Source organism: Schistocerca serialis, chromosome 4, assembly GCF_023864345.2.
Source record: "Schistocerca serialis cubense isolate TAMUIC-IGC-003099 chromosome 4, iqSchSeri2.2, whole genome shotgun sequence".
Taxonomy (NCBI): domain Eukaryota; kingdom Metazoa; phylum Arthropoda; class Insecta; order Orthoptera; family Acrididae; genus Schistocerca; species Schistocerca serialis.
The window spans coordinates 503,753,257-503,771,146 of record NC_064641.1 but is presented as its reverse complement, the minus strand read 5'-3'; the positions used below and the strand labels follow the sequence as shown (position 1 = coordinate 503,771,146).

General features: G+C 37.8%; 1 protein-coding gene across 1 annotated transcript in view; it reads right to left on the bottom strand.

Annotated features, from left to right (window-relative positions):
- Positions 1 to 17,890, bottom strand: part of LOC126475230 (protein embryonic gonad-like) — a 411,923-nt gene that overhangs the window by 227,107 nt on the left and 166,926 nt on the right. The window lies entirely within an intron of this gene.

The following is a 17,890-nucleotide window of genomic DNA, read 5'->3' as shown; positions in this document are numbered from 1 at the left end:
TAGAACTACTTAAACCTAACTAACCTAAAGACATCACACAACACCCAGCCATCACGAGGCAGAGAAAATCCCTGACCCCGCCGGGAATCGAACCCGGGAACCCGGGCGTGGGAAGCGAGAACGCTACCGCACGACCACGAGATGCGGGCACTGTTGAAAGAAATATACGCCTACTCGGCATAAAATATGACTAAGGAATAAACAAAACAGAGACAGACGAGGTGAGTAGTAGAAATGAGATTAATGACTTGCTTGAAATAAAAACCAGGAACGACGGAATGGTGGAAGAAGTGAAGCAATTCGCCTATCCAGGACACGAGATTATGGAGGATGGCCGAAGCGATGAAATTAGAAGCAGACTGGTCCAGGCGAAGAAATCTTCCTCATTACAAAACCTCTACTGCTATCAGATAGTTAATGAAAGTAAACATGTGGAGCTCAACAATATATCGAAGTAAAACATGGACAATTGGAATTCGAGTGGTAGAGGGAATCCAGTACAGCACTCGTGGCTGCCGCATCACGGTCGCGAAGTGGGGCCGAGGCAGTTCCAGATAAATTTTATAGTCTAACGATCCTTTATGGATTTGTAGTTTTATCTTGACGATGTCCACTATGGACAAACGGTAGTTACTGTTATTCTGAAGAAGGTTGGGTTATCCCTACTGAAACCTAGGTAAATTCTAGGTAAACGGTTGTAAGAGGTATGTGCTGCCTGCGATATGTAAGCTATAAGAGAATCTGAGACCAAAGAGCAGTGTTGACTGCAGTACGAACTGTGTAGCAGTAGCAGTAAGTTGTTGCTAGCGAGCAGTCGCCTGTCTGCGCTTGTCAGTCCTTTCTGGTGTATCATGTTGGCTGGGCCGGTCGCGGTGCAGCGATGCCAGACCCTAAGTATTATTGTATAAGGTAAAAAAAAAGCAGCCTCGCGCATATCTAGTAATATTATGTAAACTCACATGTAAATCTTTTAAAAATGTCCTAATAATAATCTTTGTCTAATTTCTAACAAGCATTCATTCCAATTTAAAGAATTTAATTTTTTTTAATGCATGATCATTCCGATTGTTGCAAAAGAAAAATCATTTGCTTCCTTTCATAAATAACAAATGTATGGGCCAGCATTGCACAGAGCTGTCCCGGAAATTTTTTATATAAGATCAGATATATTTGCCGTTTTTATTGAGGTAAGAATTTTTCCTTTTTTTATTCAGAATGATCTTACAGGGCCATGACGCAGTGCTGCTGTCGTCCAAATTCTACCAGGTTACTGAATTTATTTTTTATTGCGAGGTTTAGGAATTTTTCTGTTTCGAGCTTTCATTAAATGGGAAACAAATTTTGTGTGGAGGTTAAATGGGAATGAATTTCTGTAGGGAGGTTACAAATGTGACAGGAATGAATTTTGTGGGGACGTTACACTTAAATTGGAATCATTAAAAATTTTGTGGGGAGGTTACACTTGGTGACATCCGGCCAGGATCGTATTTCTTTGTGAATCTCTGAGAAGTAGTCATATATCTGCTCTTATTTACTTAAAAGTAGTTTGCATCTGGCGCAACGCATTTACTAACTTGTCACTTTTTCTTTCACATATCATCGGCAATTTATTGCTCTTTCTTGTACTTTGTTCCATTTTTGCTTTGTCTTTGTTTCATTTTTGTGCTTATTTCTTTTTTTTTTTTTTTATTTGTGAAAAATGCCGAGAAAAACTGTTAACAGTACATCGCGTTGTGTAATGAGTGAAAAAGCTGACTTGATTAATTTGACCGATAATACTTGCAACACTCAGTGTAATAGCGATAGTCCCCCATTTACAGACAATCAGTGCGTACCGATCACTAATAATGATTTTAATGCTAAATATGTGCAAACGAATTCAATTGTATCCTCTGTTAATTCAACGACAATTGATGACGCGGCACGTTCCGTTACAATGAACGCTGCCCAGTTTGACACGCCTGATTTGCAAAATTTACACAGTGAACAAACAAATGTTTTTAACGAAGATGAACAGTGTAATCACAATAAGTCAGAATTATTTGATTCCGAGGTAGTGACCCACAGTGCACATCCGATTAGCAAACATTTTCCAGAATCACAGAATAACCAAATGGTTACTCAAAACGTGTCACATGCGGATACACCATCACACATCATAGAAAATAGAGTAGCTACTTTTGGCATGGATCAAGTTATGGCATTATTGCTACAAATTAATTAATCGAACAAACAACTTAATGAAAAACAAGACAACCTTAGTGAAAATTTCAAACAGTTGAATGAAAAACAAGACAACCTTAGTGAAAATTTCAAACAGTTGAATGAAAAACAAGACAACAATTACAAACAACTTAATGAAAAACTAGATAACACATTCCAAACAGATTAGTGAACGGATTACAGCCGTTGCCGTGCAATGTCATGATACTAAGGAACAATTACGTGAGGAAATTAAGGCTTGCGCTAGGAACAGTAGAGAAGAAATTAGATCTGTGGCACAAGAATTAAGTAATACACATGCAGCCACAACTAAAATACTTAGAGATGAAATTAGTGCAGTGGCTAAACAATGCTCTGAAAACGCAACACAGTTACGCGACGAGTTTAAATCATTGTCAGCAGAACTTTCACGTACACTGGATGCGAAAGTAGACTCGAAGTTTGACCAACAGAATAACCAAATTGACGAACGTTTTAATCACCACCTACAAAACAGTGAAACGCTTTACCGTAAATTTATACAGGAACAGAATAAAGTAAAGCGAGAAGTCATGGAAACAATTACTGCACAGAGACAGGAAGATAAACGTAAATTGTTTACGAAAGCAAAAACATACGTAGACAACAATATTGCTACAGTATCAGACGAAATTAATGCTATCAAACAGTTGAACACCGAATTACATGATGAAATCTCTGATCTTGAAACAATAACAGTCACACAAACACAGTAGACTTTCAGACAATGACCGACAGACTTGAACAATTAGAACTAATACAGGATCCCGATGCCATCAAAGCAGACGTTAAAAAAAATGGTTCAAATGGCTCTGAGCACTATGGGACTTAACATCTATGGTCATCAGTCCCCTAGAACTTAGAACTACTTAAACCTAACTAACCTAAGGACAGCACACAACACCCAGACATCACGAGGCAGAGAAAATCCCTGAGATGTTAAAAAAATTGAACGAAACCACACGTAATATACAAAAACAAATTAATGCTTGTGATATTAGAAACGATGATCTGGTAAAAACACTGACTGAAAAAATATGATGAATTGGCCAGTCGTATTGACGTTATCGAAAGTAATAATGACAGCGAATCAGACGATACGTCACCTGTTTCGTTTAATCAAACACCCGAATTCCAAAATTTACAGCAGACGATCAGTGAGATAGGTTCGTCCAATAATACATTACGTAGAAAATTGTCATATTTACAACACGAAGTGACGGAGATGAAAAATATTTCAGCCTTTGATACATCATAGCATACGCCTCTCTCCAAACATTTGTCAGACTCACACAGCCAGTATAATTTAGGTAATTTACAGAGAGTACGTGAGTTAGATTCCGAACAGTCACAGACAAATAGATTCTCATACAATCCTGAAACTTTCTATCTGTTAGGAAATTTAAAGTGCTTAATAATGACAGAACACAGATTCACGCTTTGGACTGGATACGACAATTTGCTTTTGTATTTTCATCAGCTTGGCCTGTAATGCAGAAACTAGCATTGGACTAGATACAACAATTTGTTTTTGAATTTTCACCGGCATTGCCTGTAACGCAGAAACTAAAATTTATTTGTAGCGCGTAATAGACCTCAGGGGATTCATTACACTTCGATGAATATGTGCCGTAGCGTGCACAGGGTCCCGAGCCATAGTAGTGCTATTTCATCTTTAGTTTTCTGCACTTCTGCCTTCTCCTCTACTATCCTTTATATCTATCAAAACAGCTCTTTAACTATCGATCTATCTTGGATTAGAAACGTGTAAAGAAAACCTGATATGACAAGTTTTACCGTAAGTGACAATTTTCATTAAACGCTCCAGAACTACCAGCGCAATTTTAATAACAGATAAAATTACAATCACAGTATGTACAACATTTTCAGCAATCGTCAAAATTATCAGCAACAGCATTTTGGTAACAATAGAGGTTTTTCCCCACAACAGCAACAAAACCATCCGGCTAGCATACCTAACCAACAATGCAATCTGCAAGGTCAACCAAGCTTTAATGTTTCGCCGCCTGCACGTATAGCATCGGCTCCACCAAATAGTAACGCACCGAAACAAGGAAACCAGTACGTGCAGAAAACACATCATTTCAATTCCTATCGCAACGAGCCATATAGCAATGACTATCATGACAGACGTAAAAATAATGAGCACAATTTTCAGCGTACGTTTAATAACAGTCGGTCTTATCAGCAGCAAAATCATCCACAACAACAAATTATCACGAATGAACCAGACAGTAGATATCATCCCGAACGTAACACGTCAGGACGAAATAACAGAACAGTACAAATAGTTGAAATGCCACAGCATCCTCCCGCGAATAGTAGCACGTCAGATAGAATTTGACTAGATACAGTACAGGTTGCATCTTCCAGCAACGTAAGCAATACTTTTGGCACAGAGAATCTTGTTCACGAAGATGTTATTACTTTTGACGACATCCGAGACACACTTTTACATGAAAAACCAATAGTCTGAATTTGCTAATCTGAAACAAGCTTTGTTGAATGCACCACTTTTATCACATCCAGATCTTACTAGAAATTTTTCCATTGCTACCGAGTTCTAACAGCGCTTTAGGCGTACACATTTTTCAGGAAATTGAAGAAGACGGTACTACAGTAATTAAAGACATCGCCTTTGCGAGTCGCATTCTGTCACCTGCTGAACGCAATTATTCTGTTACAGAACTTGAAACATTATGTGTTGTATGGGCATTTACGAGATTTAGGCATTTTCTTTATGGAAGACACACTAGCGTTTACACAGATCATAGAGCTATACAGTTTTTACTTTCCGCAAAATTTACACACGACAGGTTAAGCAGATGGAAACTTTATTTACAGGAATTTAACTTTACAATTGTTTACATTCCCGGTACACAAAATATTGTAGCAGACGCACTATCCCGTTCTCTCAGCAACAATCAGCAAGACATCGCAACCAACTTCTGCAAAGCAAATTACAGCGTCATATATATTCAACAAGTTGCATTTGAAAATTTCATTTCATCGTCATTACGAGACATAGCACAAGAGCAGAGTAAAGACAACGTGTGGGAAGAAATAAAACACCTTTGGCAAGATAGGAATAATGTTGCCATTAGAAACCATTACACTGTACGCAATAATATTCTGTTTCGCAGCTCTCACCCTGACAGCAACAACAGGTTACTATGCATTCCTGACGAGCTTGTTAACAAATTAATTTGGTATACTCATTTAAGTTACGCACATTATGGAGCCAGAAAATGTTTTCTAATACTGGGACAGAACTGTTATTTTACCAACATGGAGAAACGTATTCGACGAGTTTTAGCGTCATGTAAAATCTGCCAGAAAGCTAAGTCAGACACGACTTCACATATTCCTCCGTTACATCCCATTGTACCTGTTAAATTGAGACATATGGCCGCTGTAGACATTTTTGGCCCGATTCCCAGAACTAGTAGAGGTTTTTGCTACATCTTTGTCGCTGTTGAACTCACTTCAAAATTTGCTACCGTCACTCCGTTACGTAAAGCTACTGCTAAATCTGTTTCGAAAGCACTTGTAAAACATTTTTTATTTCATGTAGGGCATGTATTGAAAGTAATTTCCGACAACGGACCACAATTTCGATCTGCTATATGGACTCGTATGTTACGAACAAGAAACATTTCTCCGATCTATATATCCAAGTATCATGCTTCTTCGAACCCTTGTGAACGATTAATGAAAGAAATTGGTAAACTGTGTAGAATATACTGCCATAAAAGACATATTGATTGGGACACACAAATACTCTCATTCCAGGATGTAATTAATTCCATACCAAATGAATCTACTATGCTATCTTCGACTGTTATACTGAAAAATGTTGAACCACCTAACAAAATTAAAGAATTAGTATCCTTTCCTACATCTCGTCGACTACGACACCATGATATAATTGACATTGAGCTGAACAACATCAAACGTGCCGCAGAGCGCCGGAGAAGACAGCAAAACAGGTTTGTACACGCCGTGACTTTGACATTGGACAGAAGATATTAGTACGTACACACTATTTATCTAACAGAGGAAAGAGTAGATGTAGTAAATTTGAGCTTCTATACGCAGGTCCATATAGAATTCGCAGCATTCCTCACCCCAATGTAGTACACGTCGAAACTCTGAGAACCAGAAAAAGTAAAGGCAATCACCATGTCTCCAATATTAAACCCTTTATTGAATGAACATACTTTATGATTTATCACACTGTAATGCCATTTCCTGATTTTTATATGACCACTTATACAATTATATTTATATGAACACTTACTGATGATTATTATATTTTTTCTTGGCAAGTGCCCGGCAAGGTAAGGTTAGCAGGTGGCTTTTCTTGTCATTACACATCACACCGTGCACATTTTTCCAGATAAACTTACACATTTTATGACCACTTACGCAATTAGATCTATGTGACTACTTACTGATGATTATCATATTTTTTTCTTGGCAAGTGCCCGGCAAGGTAAGGTTAGCAGGTCGCTTTTCTTGTCGTTACACATAAGACCGTGCACATTTTTCCAGATAAACTTACATATTTTATGAACAATTATGCAATTCTATCTAGTGACGTATTAATTTTATCAAATTCTCTCTCCATTAAAGTCTTCAACTCTCGCCTCTAACAACTACACAACATACAAGCTGAACTCAAAGAAAGTCATTTCTTGTCGTTATATATCAGACCGTGCACATTTCCCATTTTTTATGTATGTATGATTGTTTTCCTGTTTCTTTGTATGCACTATGAAATCTTTAAGATATAACAAACACCAGTTGACTTTGACACTTTTGCCTTATGATATCTCAACATCGTGACTATTTTACATTTTTTTGCTACTACATTATGATACTCTGTGTACATTTTTGTACCTACACTCTGCCTGTGTTTTTGACATATTGCGTTTTCTGTCATGCTATGCTGTATGCTTAATTATATCACTAGAAACCAGTTTTTATTTAATGGATATATGATTTAAATGCAAGACATTAATCATTGTTCATCATTTTCAGAAAGCAATAATGTGTAATAGAAATAAATGAAACGAACTACAGTGGATTACTATGAAATGGGAATTTCACCTTCGGAATGAACGAAAGAAGATGCAACACCTCGTCACAAAGAGTAAATGGATCAGAATTAACAAACATTAACATGAATATACTATACGCATCGTATGATAGCAGTCTTAACTAATTTTTTCTTTCAGAATACGAGGCGATTGATGCAGGCTGTCAGACAGAACTACACATCTTAGTTTTAGTGATGAAATATGCTAGAAATAAGGAACTCTATACTATGAATAGTTGTATGAAGTAAATGGTAATATGAATAATGAATAATGAAGTGTCTTCTTGCAGATGATAATGAATGATGATGAATAGTGATGAAGAATATGGTAATATGAATAATGAAGTTTTTCTTTGCAGGTGATGATAATAATGAAGTTATGGTGATATGAATAATGAAGTTTTAGTTTACAGGTGATGATAGTGATAAATTTTATATGGTCACTAAACGCACCACTTTTAAGTTTATCTTTGCAGATGAGAATAATGATGAAGTTTATATATTTACTGTTAGTTAAGAAATGCTATGTAGTTATTTAAGTATTTGTTGCAGTTCGTTTTGACAGTATGTCTTATGTCGCATGGTATAATGACTGAAGGTTTTGGAAAGGACAGCTAGAGTACATATATATTGAATACACATTTCATTACCTGTTAATTCTAAGTTCACTACTTTTCAGCATAATATGCGTTTCTTCTTTCAGCTTAATAATCCATTTTGTATTTTTTCTAGGAGAAGCTATTCATGAAATTAATATGCTATAAGCAGTTAATCATTATACCTGTTCTAGTACTTGCATTTTTTTTACCCATTTGTGTGTGTCATTCATGAATGTGATCACATATACTCTACTTGTTTCATAACCTTGCTACAGCTGACTCATAACAAATGATGTTACCTATCCTCATTTGCAGCAATAAGTCAAAAGCAAATATTTTCATGCCCCAGCAATTGATTATGGATCCCAACGCAATGCATTGCTAAAAAAAATGTATTACCAGTCCCAAATAATGCTGCCAGTTTAAGAGAATTCTGAGTAATACTGAATGATGTTTTCTAATCACAGACCTAGAGTAATAGTTACAATGTGTTACATTTTCAATATGTCCTATGTCACTTGAATGATGAGTTCTAAGTAATACTGAATGATGCTTTGTAATAATGCATAATTGCTATGCCAATAATTTCTGTAAATAATATTTTTGTTATACTCTGTAAATGCTATGCCAATAATTAACTCTCATTTTGAAAGATAACTTCTGAATAATACTGAATAAGGTTTTATAAAAATATAAGAATACTTTGTAACTGGCCAACGAGTGCCAATAATTATTTTAAATATGTCGTATGTCACTTGAATGATGAAAAATGTTTTGTACTATTCAATACTTGCTACATGTTTAGTAACTGGCCAATGAATGCCCTGTTTCTTATTTTAATTTTGTATTATGTCACCTACATGCTATTATATATGAATACCAGTAGCTTGGTGCTACATTCATTAGCTCCTGTTTTGAATGATGACTTCTGATGGTTTGTAACTGGCCAATGAGTGCCAATGATTACTATAACTAGGTGAATTATGTTAATACTATGACATAATTAGCTTCTGTTTTGAATGATGACTTCTGATGGTTTGTAACTGGCCAATGAGTGCCAATGATTACTATAACTAGGTGAATTATGTTAATACTATGCCATAATTAGCTTCTGTTTTGAATGATGACTTCTGATGGTTTGTAACTGGCCAGTGAGTGCCAGTGATTACTATAACTAGGTGAATTATGTTAATACTATGCCATTCATTAGCTCCTGTTTTGAATGATGACTTCTGATGCTTTGTAACTGGCCAATGAGTGCCAATGTTCACTGTAATCAGATGATTTATGAACATTATTCTGTAATACTTCATACATAGTACAGAAATGTTCAGTAACTAAGCAATGAGTGCCAACAATTAGTCAAATCGGTTGATAGACTAGTGTAATTCTCAATGATGACTAGCATGAGACTTAATGTCCTTCACCTTCTGACCTAATTACCAGAAATTACTGCAATATACGTTTGTCCTTTCTATCCTTATGATCATGGAGCACTATATTTGGTTTCTGCACTAATTCCACGTTGGTGAATGAGTGTGGTTTTGATACATCATGGTGTCCACAACCTTGAACAATGGAGATGTTATTATGGTTCCACTGTTTGGTGTACCTAATGTACTACCAAAATGATAACATGGAATATTAATACGACATTTGAGTGTCTTAGCTACACTGATTATTACTTCAGGGAGGAGAACTTCAGATTGTCTCACTTGGTGTTGTGCTTCTGGAAAGATATGGACTTTCAGTGAAACTACGTGCAACCTAATGTGCTACAACCATGATGCAATCCTTCCCTTTCCTATCCTAGTTCTAGTAAAATGGTAACAAAAAAATACTACAGTATGTATGCACTTTATGTCGTTTGTTAATATGTTTTGTACTCATTGCGTATACATTTTGTCATTGCTTGATATGTTCTGTACTACAGTGTGTATGCCCTTTATGTCATTTGTTAATATGATTTGTACTTATTGCATATACATTTTGTCATTGCGTGATACGTTCTGTACTCAGTGCATGTGCACTATATTTCATTTCATGTTATGCACACATATATATATATATATATATATATATATATATATATATATATATATATATATATATACTCTGTGACTGTAAACTTAGTTAATTAAGAAAAATTGCGTATATATTTTGTGATTTCTTGATATGTTCTGTACTCAGTGCATGTGCACTCTATTTCATTTTATGTTCTGTACTTATATATATATGTATATACTCTGTGACTGTCAACTTAGTTAATTAAGTAGATTTTAGAAAGATTTGTTGCTCATGGCAAGTCCAATTGACTCACGATCGCTGCCAAATCCCCCCCCCCCCCCCCCCCAGTGGAGGGTTATGTAAGAGGTATGTGCTGCCTGCGATATGTAAGCTATAAGAGAATCTGAGACCAAAGAGCAGTGTTGACTGCAGTACAAACTGTGTAGCAGTAGGAGTAAGTTGTTGCTAGCGAGCAGTCGCCTGTCTGCGCTTGTCAGTCCTGTCTGGTGTATCATGTTGGCTGGGCCGGTCGCGGTGCAGCGATGCCAGACCGTAAGTATTATTGTATAAGGTAAAAAAAAAAGCAGCCTCGCGCATATCTAGTAATATTATGTAAACTCACATGTAAATCTTTTAAAAATGTCCTAATAATAATCTTTGTCTAATTTCCAACAAGCATTCATTTCAATTTAAGGAATTTAATATTTTTTTAATGCATGATCATTTGTTGCAAAAGAAAAATCATTTGCTTCCTTTCATAAATAACAAATGTATAGGCCAGCATTGCACAGAACTGTCCCAGAAAATTTTTATATAAGAGCAGATATATTTGCTGTTTTTATTGAGGTAAGAATTTTTCCTTTTTTTATTCAGAATGATCCTACAGGGCCATGACGCAGCGCTGCTGTCGTCCAAATTCTACCAGGTTACTGAATTTATTTTTTATTACGAGGTTTAGCAATTTTTCTGTTTCGAGCTTTCATTAAATAGGAAACAAATTTTGTGTGGAGGTTAAATGGGAATGAATTTCTGTAGGGAGGTTACAAATGTGAAAGGAATGAATTTTGTGGGGGCGTTACACTTAAATTGGAATCATCAACCAAATAATATTAAAAATTTTTTGGGGAGGTTACACGGTGCAACTGAGGCTGTCAATTATTAACATTATAATTAACATCTAGAAGCATTTGAAAGTGGTACTAGAGAAGAATGCTATAAATTACGTGGACAAATAAATTATTGCATGAAAAAGTGCTATGTATATACAGTACTCCCCAGGCTTCGTTCGTGTGTGTTTGAAAACAAGTATCATAAGGACTTTGTTCTTCTTTAATATCGTTGATTATTTCTGTATTTCATATTCTCAGGCCCCTTTTTCTGGTTTCACTACTTTTCACTAGTACCTCATCGGCTATTTTCATTAGTGCTGCCTTTGATCTTTCCCAGTCTTCTTCAGTATTGTCTTGAGTTTCAACCATAAACAAAATAAAACAAAAAAACGTAATAAAAAGCTACCATACTGAATCCTAGGAAAGATTCATTCTTAATGTCGAACCTGACGTACGCGAAAAACAGAATATGGCATTTACACTTACGGAACACATGAATAAAACGGAGAAAGATATTGCAAAGTTTAATGTAATAGCAGAAAAACAATGGATACAACATTACAGAAACGTATGGTGCGATGAAGACAGTGAAAAAAGTTGCTTTATAAAATATGATAACTCTGTGAAGGTTACCAGTGGATATCCTGGCCAAGGATCGGTTATAATCAGTTTCTTACCTCAAGATCACTGATAAGATACGGGTGGTATCAGGTGTCAGGTTACACAATTGGGCAACTTAATACTGAAATTGATCAAGTTCATCCGAGACAACCCCCACAAATCTTAGACAAATGGTCTACTCGTATTCAAGGTCTTGCCATAACTTGATACTGCTCACGTTATATGAAATTTACAGGAAACCCATCCCATCTCCCTGCCTCTCTCAGCCAATATGAGCACAATAAAATAGCGGAAAACACCTCCTGTCTCCGTATCTCCACCGGCCAATTGTTGCACATTGAAATCGTGGGAAACCCTTGGACTAAAAGTATTCCAGCTCCCACTTCTCCCCATCATCACCTTTTATAACTAGCTCAAATGTGTGAGCCTCTTCATTCAAGGCCTATTCGTCGTGAGGAATAGGTTGAGGTTTGTTATAAACAGTAATCAATTAAATTCTGAATAACAAACAATAATTTTATCTCTCTATAGTGCGATCGCATTTGCATAATACGTTATCCTCAGGAGCAAAATTGTCAGGTTCTTTTCTAGATAATAGCATTAATATAAAAATATGTTACGGTTTATTGACAATATTTTTTCTGTTTGTTATTTTTTTGCATATTTATTAATATTAATATTTTCTGAATTTGTGGTTGTTTCACAAACTATTAAAAAGGTTATTTTAAAATAAATTATTTTGCCTTGAAATTTAAGAGATCGGTTGTACATATATGCACAGATTTCTTTTTGAAACTAACAGTAGCATGTATATATACGCAGAGATATTATTTGCGCTACGTTTAATGAAATAAGAAGATGAACCCTTACACTAGATCTACATTTTATAAGTACAGTATTTACATTTCTTTCACTCATTGGGTGTTTACATTTAAGCAGTTGTTTTGTTCATTTCTTTCTCTTTGCATTTAATCAGTTGTTTCTGATCATTTATTTCTCTGTATGTAGTATATACATGGAAAACAGCTACTAGCATCATCAGGCGAAAACAAAACAGGCACTACACGCACAGTAAGCAATAAGCGGTCTCGTATATTGTCCACAACATATAAAAAATGCACAGTATACTCACACATAGTGAGCAATCAGCATACATTCTCCACTTAATAATGTGAATATGGTAGCGTGCCGACCCTGTCCCTACAGATGAACCATTTGTAGTCATAACGCAACAGTCCTACTTTCAGCTGCAGTGCAGCATGCACCTCATGGCCTCTCGATCGAAAGACCACCTGGCACACCATTTGTGGAGTTGCACCAGCGACATCGAGGAGGCACCTCTTGCAACGTTCAATTGTGAGAGCTTTTGAAAGCACATGATATACATCGTTAGTCCCCCTCCCTCTGACTGGCATCTACATCTATAACGCTGTGAATACATCTTCGATCTGCGGCCGACAAGCTCCACAATCTGCGACCCATTCGCCTCCTGTTTGATCAGACTGATAACTTTCTTGTGTTGAGTTGTTATTCCAAACTGATCACCAGCCGCGTATTCAGACGTTTTGAATGTTTCGGGATTGTACCTAATAACTTCAGACGAATCACAGCATTTCACCCGTCAGATAAAACTGTCTGTAGCCATATAAAGCAACTTGGTGAAGTTTGGCTTCACAAAGTCATTGCGAAAGCGGTACATGTGGAAATTGGAAACGTCCACAAAACACATATTGATAGAGACAGGTTTTGTGAACTGCACTGGAACCTTTATTGAAAATGGTGACCCATTTGAAATTTGGTACGGCGACGTAATCTCTTGAGCCGAACGCCCATCCCGTTGGTAAACTAAAGAAATACTGCTTTAAGAAAATTTCACACATGGTACTAATAACTTCCATACCCAACCTGAGCTATTGCTGGATTTTTCTGTAACATAGTTTGTTTCTAAGCGTTGTCAACTGTTCAGGATAAAACCATTTCGAGGGACTAGGTGCTCCGACCACAGCCGTAAATCTTTGTGTTGAATATGAATTGGATGCTCTAGTTTTACGGCCAGGACGCATGCCTCACAACAGCCTCAACCACATCTATCCTTCAGACGGACTACTTTCTCATCATGCAGTCATCCGAACCCACCAAATGGTAGACTTTGCTGCATGACATACACACACAGATTGTTTACATCGAGGTAAAGGATTTAATTTAAATCATCAGATGACCTGTACTCCTTCTCACTCATTCACGGGTTTTCGTCTTGGCGTACCTGGAGAAGCACTGGCGAAGTACCTCACGAATCCTGCATTCAGACAAGAACAGCATGACAATATTGGTCACTGTTCGATACTGACACATGCTCTCCTTAACACTGTGTCCCACTAAAGCCCTGGTACGGTGAAACAGAAGGTAGGTTTCAGACAGTATGTGCCCAGGTATACACTTTGGAACTTCTCGAAGATGTCTGTAAGCAGGTGAACATCAGTGTTCGTTTATATTCATGCGTATTCTCCTAAATCAGAGATGCCGAATTCCTATTCAATTGCAGGCCACAATTACGACACTCAACTACCTGCTCGTACAAGGCAGCATTCTTTTATCAGTCAGTCATGGAGACGTGGAATAAATCATTAACTTCCCGCGCAAGTTTTTGAACTCAGTGAGCAACCATGTAGCAGGATTATCCCCGATGTAAGATTAGAATTTGTTGTGACTAGAGTATTAAGAGCAGACAGTCTGATACACTGCTGCATACGGTACGTCCCGTTCTGTGAAAGAATCAGAGGCAGAGAGGTCGCCTTCACAACACATCTCAAGACCTAGGAGACACTCGAAGTCAGCATAAATGGCGGTGGGACATCGCTGCCGGTGATGAGTGTTCTTAAACTTTAAGAACTTTTTGGCTTTGGTGAACATTTCCACACGTACCAGTTCCTGGCTCGATCAGTCAATGAGGTTCCATTGAAGATACTCAGCCGTTATAAATGAGCTGAGGCGTCTACGGCATAGATGTCGTGTACCACACCGTTTACATATTTTGGCAAAAAACTAGTCGGAACATGCTTTTTATCCATATGTAGTGCTGCTTCCCGCCTTCAGAGATTAGTAAAGGCCTGTGTGTTTGGGGCACTGATCGGCTAATTGGTAAAAGCAGAGGGATACAATTACATTTTGCTTCACTCCTTTGTCTGCACAGTGTGCTCGAGGTCGACTTCGTCTTCTGGCTTGTCAACATCCATGATGCAAACGGGGACTGAATAATCCAGATTCTGACTCTTGAATTTTGGCTCTGAGCACTATGGGACTCAACATCTGAGGTCATCAGTTCCCTAGAACTTAGAACTACTTAAACCTAACTAACCTAAGGACCCAGAATGAGATTTTCACTCTGCAGCGGAGTGTGCGCTGATATGAAACTTCCTGGCAGATTAAAACTGTGTTCCCGACCGAGACTCGAACTCGGGACCTTTGCCTTTCGCGGGCAAATGCTCTACCGTCTGAGCTACCGAAGCACGACTCACGCCCGGTCCTCACAGTTTTACTTCTGCCAGCATCTCGTCTCCTACCTTTCGTAACCTAAGGACATCACACACACCCATGCCCAAGGCAGGATTCGAACCTGCGACCGTAGCGGTCGCGCGGTTGCAGACCGTAGCGCCTAGAACCGCTCTGCCACAACGGCCGGCTCTTCAATTTTGGTATGTCCTGGAGTTATACAGGGAATGTGATGCACTGGAAACTATAATGCTAGCAGACATCAGATACATGGTATCTATACATACCGTATGTATTTTTAGGGTAATATCCATCGCTAGCCACAGGTAACCATGCAAAGCAAAATACATTCCTCTGGGCAGTATTCTGGGCATAAACACATGTTTTTTCTAACAGCAATGTGTTTTGGAAAAGGAATGTAAGTTGACTCCAAGAAGTGGATCACAGACCTGCGTGTATAAATTGAGATAGCATACATGGCTGAGAGCCTCAACAGACTCTCTTTCCTGTACTTTGGAAAAATGGCCCAGTAAGACACTCTTGGCAAAAGTTCCAAACCGCTTTGCAACCGACTCGTCCAGTGATATCAAGCTAACTCCCCAAATGAGGACAATGCTCTTCTCCTAAATACCAGTATAATTGCCCTCTTACGGGCGATGTATCAGTTCAGTTTTTTTCCAGTCATAAGTCTTCTGGCTGATTTGACGCAGCCCGATACGAATTCTTCTCCTGTGCCAACCCCTTCATCTCAGAGCAGCAGTTGCAACCTACGTCCTCAATTATCATTTCTGGCTGTATTTCAGTCTCTGTCTTCCTCTACAGCTTTTACACCCTATAGCTCCCTGAAACCATGAAAGTTATTTCCTGGTGTCTTAATAGATGTCCTATTATCCTGTCACTTCTTCTTATCAGTGTTTGTCGTATATTCCTTTCCACTCCGATACTGCGCAGAACCTCCATACTCCTGATTCTCAACATCCATCTCTAGCACCACATCTCATACGCCTCGATTCTCTTCTGTTCCGGTTTTAATACAGTTCATGTTCCACTACCATACGAGTACAATACTGTGCTTTAACCGTACATTTTCAGAAATTTCTTCCTAAAATTAAGACCTATGTTTCACACTAGTACATTTCTCTTGGCCAGGACTGCCCTTTTTGCCACTGCTAGACTGATTCTGATGTCCTCATTTCTCCGTCCGTCGTTGGTTATTTTGTCTCCTAAGTAGCAGAATTCCTTAAATTCATCTACTTAGTGACAATCAAACCTGACGTTATGTTTGTTGCTGTTCTGATTTCTGCTACTTCTCATTACTGTCGTCTTTCTTCGATTTACTCTCAGTCTATGTCCTGTACTCATTACACTGTTCATTCCCTTCAGCAAATCCTGTAATTCTTCTTCACTTTCATTCAGGATAGCAATGTCATCAGCGAACCTTATCATTGATATCCTTTCACCTTGAACTTTAATTCCACTCCTGAATCTTTCTCATTTCCATCATTGCTCCTTCAATGTATAAACTGAACATTAGGGGTGAAAGACTACATCCCTCTTTTACGATCTTTTTAATCCGAGGACTTCGTTCTTGGTCTTTCATTCTTATTATTCCCTCTTGGCTCTTGAACTTGTTGTATATTACCCGCCTCTCTCTGTACCTTACCCAAGTTGCACCATTTGACATTGTCGAATGCTTTTTCCAGATCAGCAAATCCGATGAAGGTATCTTGATTTTTCTTTAGTATTATCTTCAACATTAACGTCAACGTCGTAACTGCCTCTCGGTTGCCTTTACCTTTCCTAATTCCAAACTGACTATCATCGTTTCCATTCTTCTTTATATCAGTCTTGTCAACAACTTGGATGCCTGAATTGTTACGCTGATTGTGCGATAATTCTCGCACTTTTCAGCACTTGGAGTCTTCAAAATTCTGTGGATAATATTTTTCTGAAAGTCATATGGTGTATTGCCAGTCTCATATATTCTCCACACCAACGTGAATAATCGTTTTGTTGCCACTTTCCTTAAGGATTTTAAGAATTCTCATTGAATTATCATTAAATACTTTAATACTGTGTTCCCTATCTCTTCTATGTGGATTCCTGTTTCTTCTTCTATCACCGCAGACAAGTTTTCCCCTTCATAGAGGCCTTCAAAGTACTCCTTCCACCTGTCCGCTCTCTCCTCTGCATTTAACAGTGGAATTCCCGTGGCACTCTTAATGTTAACCACTCTTGCTTTTAATTTCAGAGAAGGTGTTTTTGACTTTTCTATATGCTGAGGTCGTTCTTCGGACAATCATTTCTTTCTCGATTTTTTCAAAATTTTCCACGCAGCCATTTCATCTCAGCGTCACCGCGCTTTCCATTTATTTCATTCCTCAGCGACTTGTATATCTGTATTCCTGAATTTATCTTAACATTCTTGTACTACCTGCTTTCAATTATCATCTTAAGTATTTCTTCTGTTATCCATGGTTCCTCAGGGTCTATTGCTAACTACAATAAACCCTGAGGAAGACGCCTTGCAACAGTCACCGAATTTTACAGATGACAATGCGGCCTCAAACCCAGAAGAATTTTATTGACTGTGACAACAGCCGTGGAAGCCTACGTTTGCAATTGAGTGGTAGGGTCTCGGTAGCACACATTCGAGTTACCATGTGGGAAAAGAGGTCCTGTCCACAAATCGACCAGCAAGC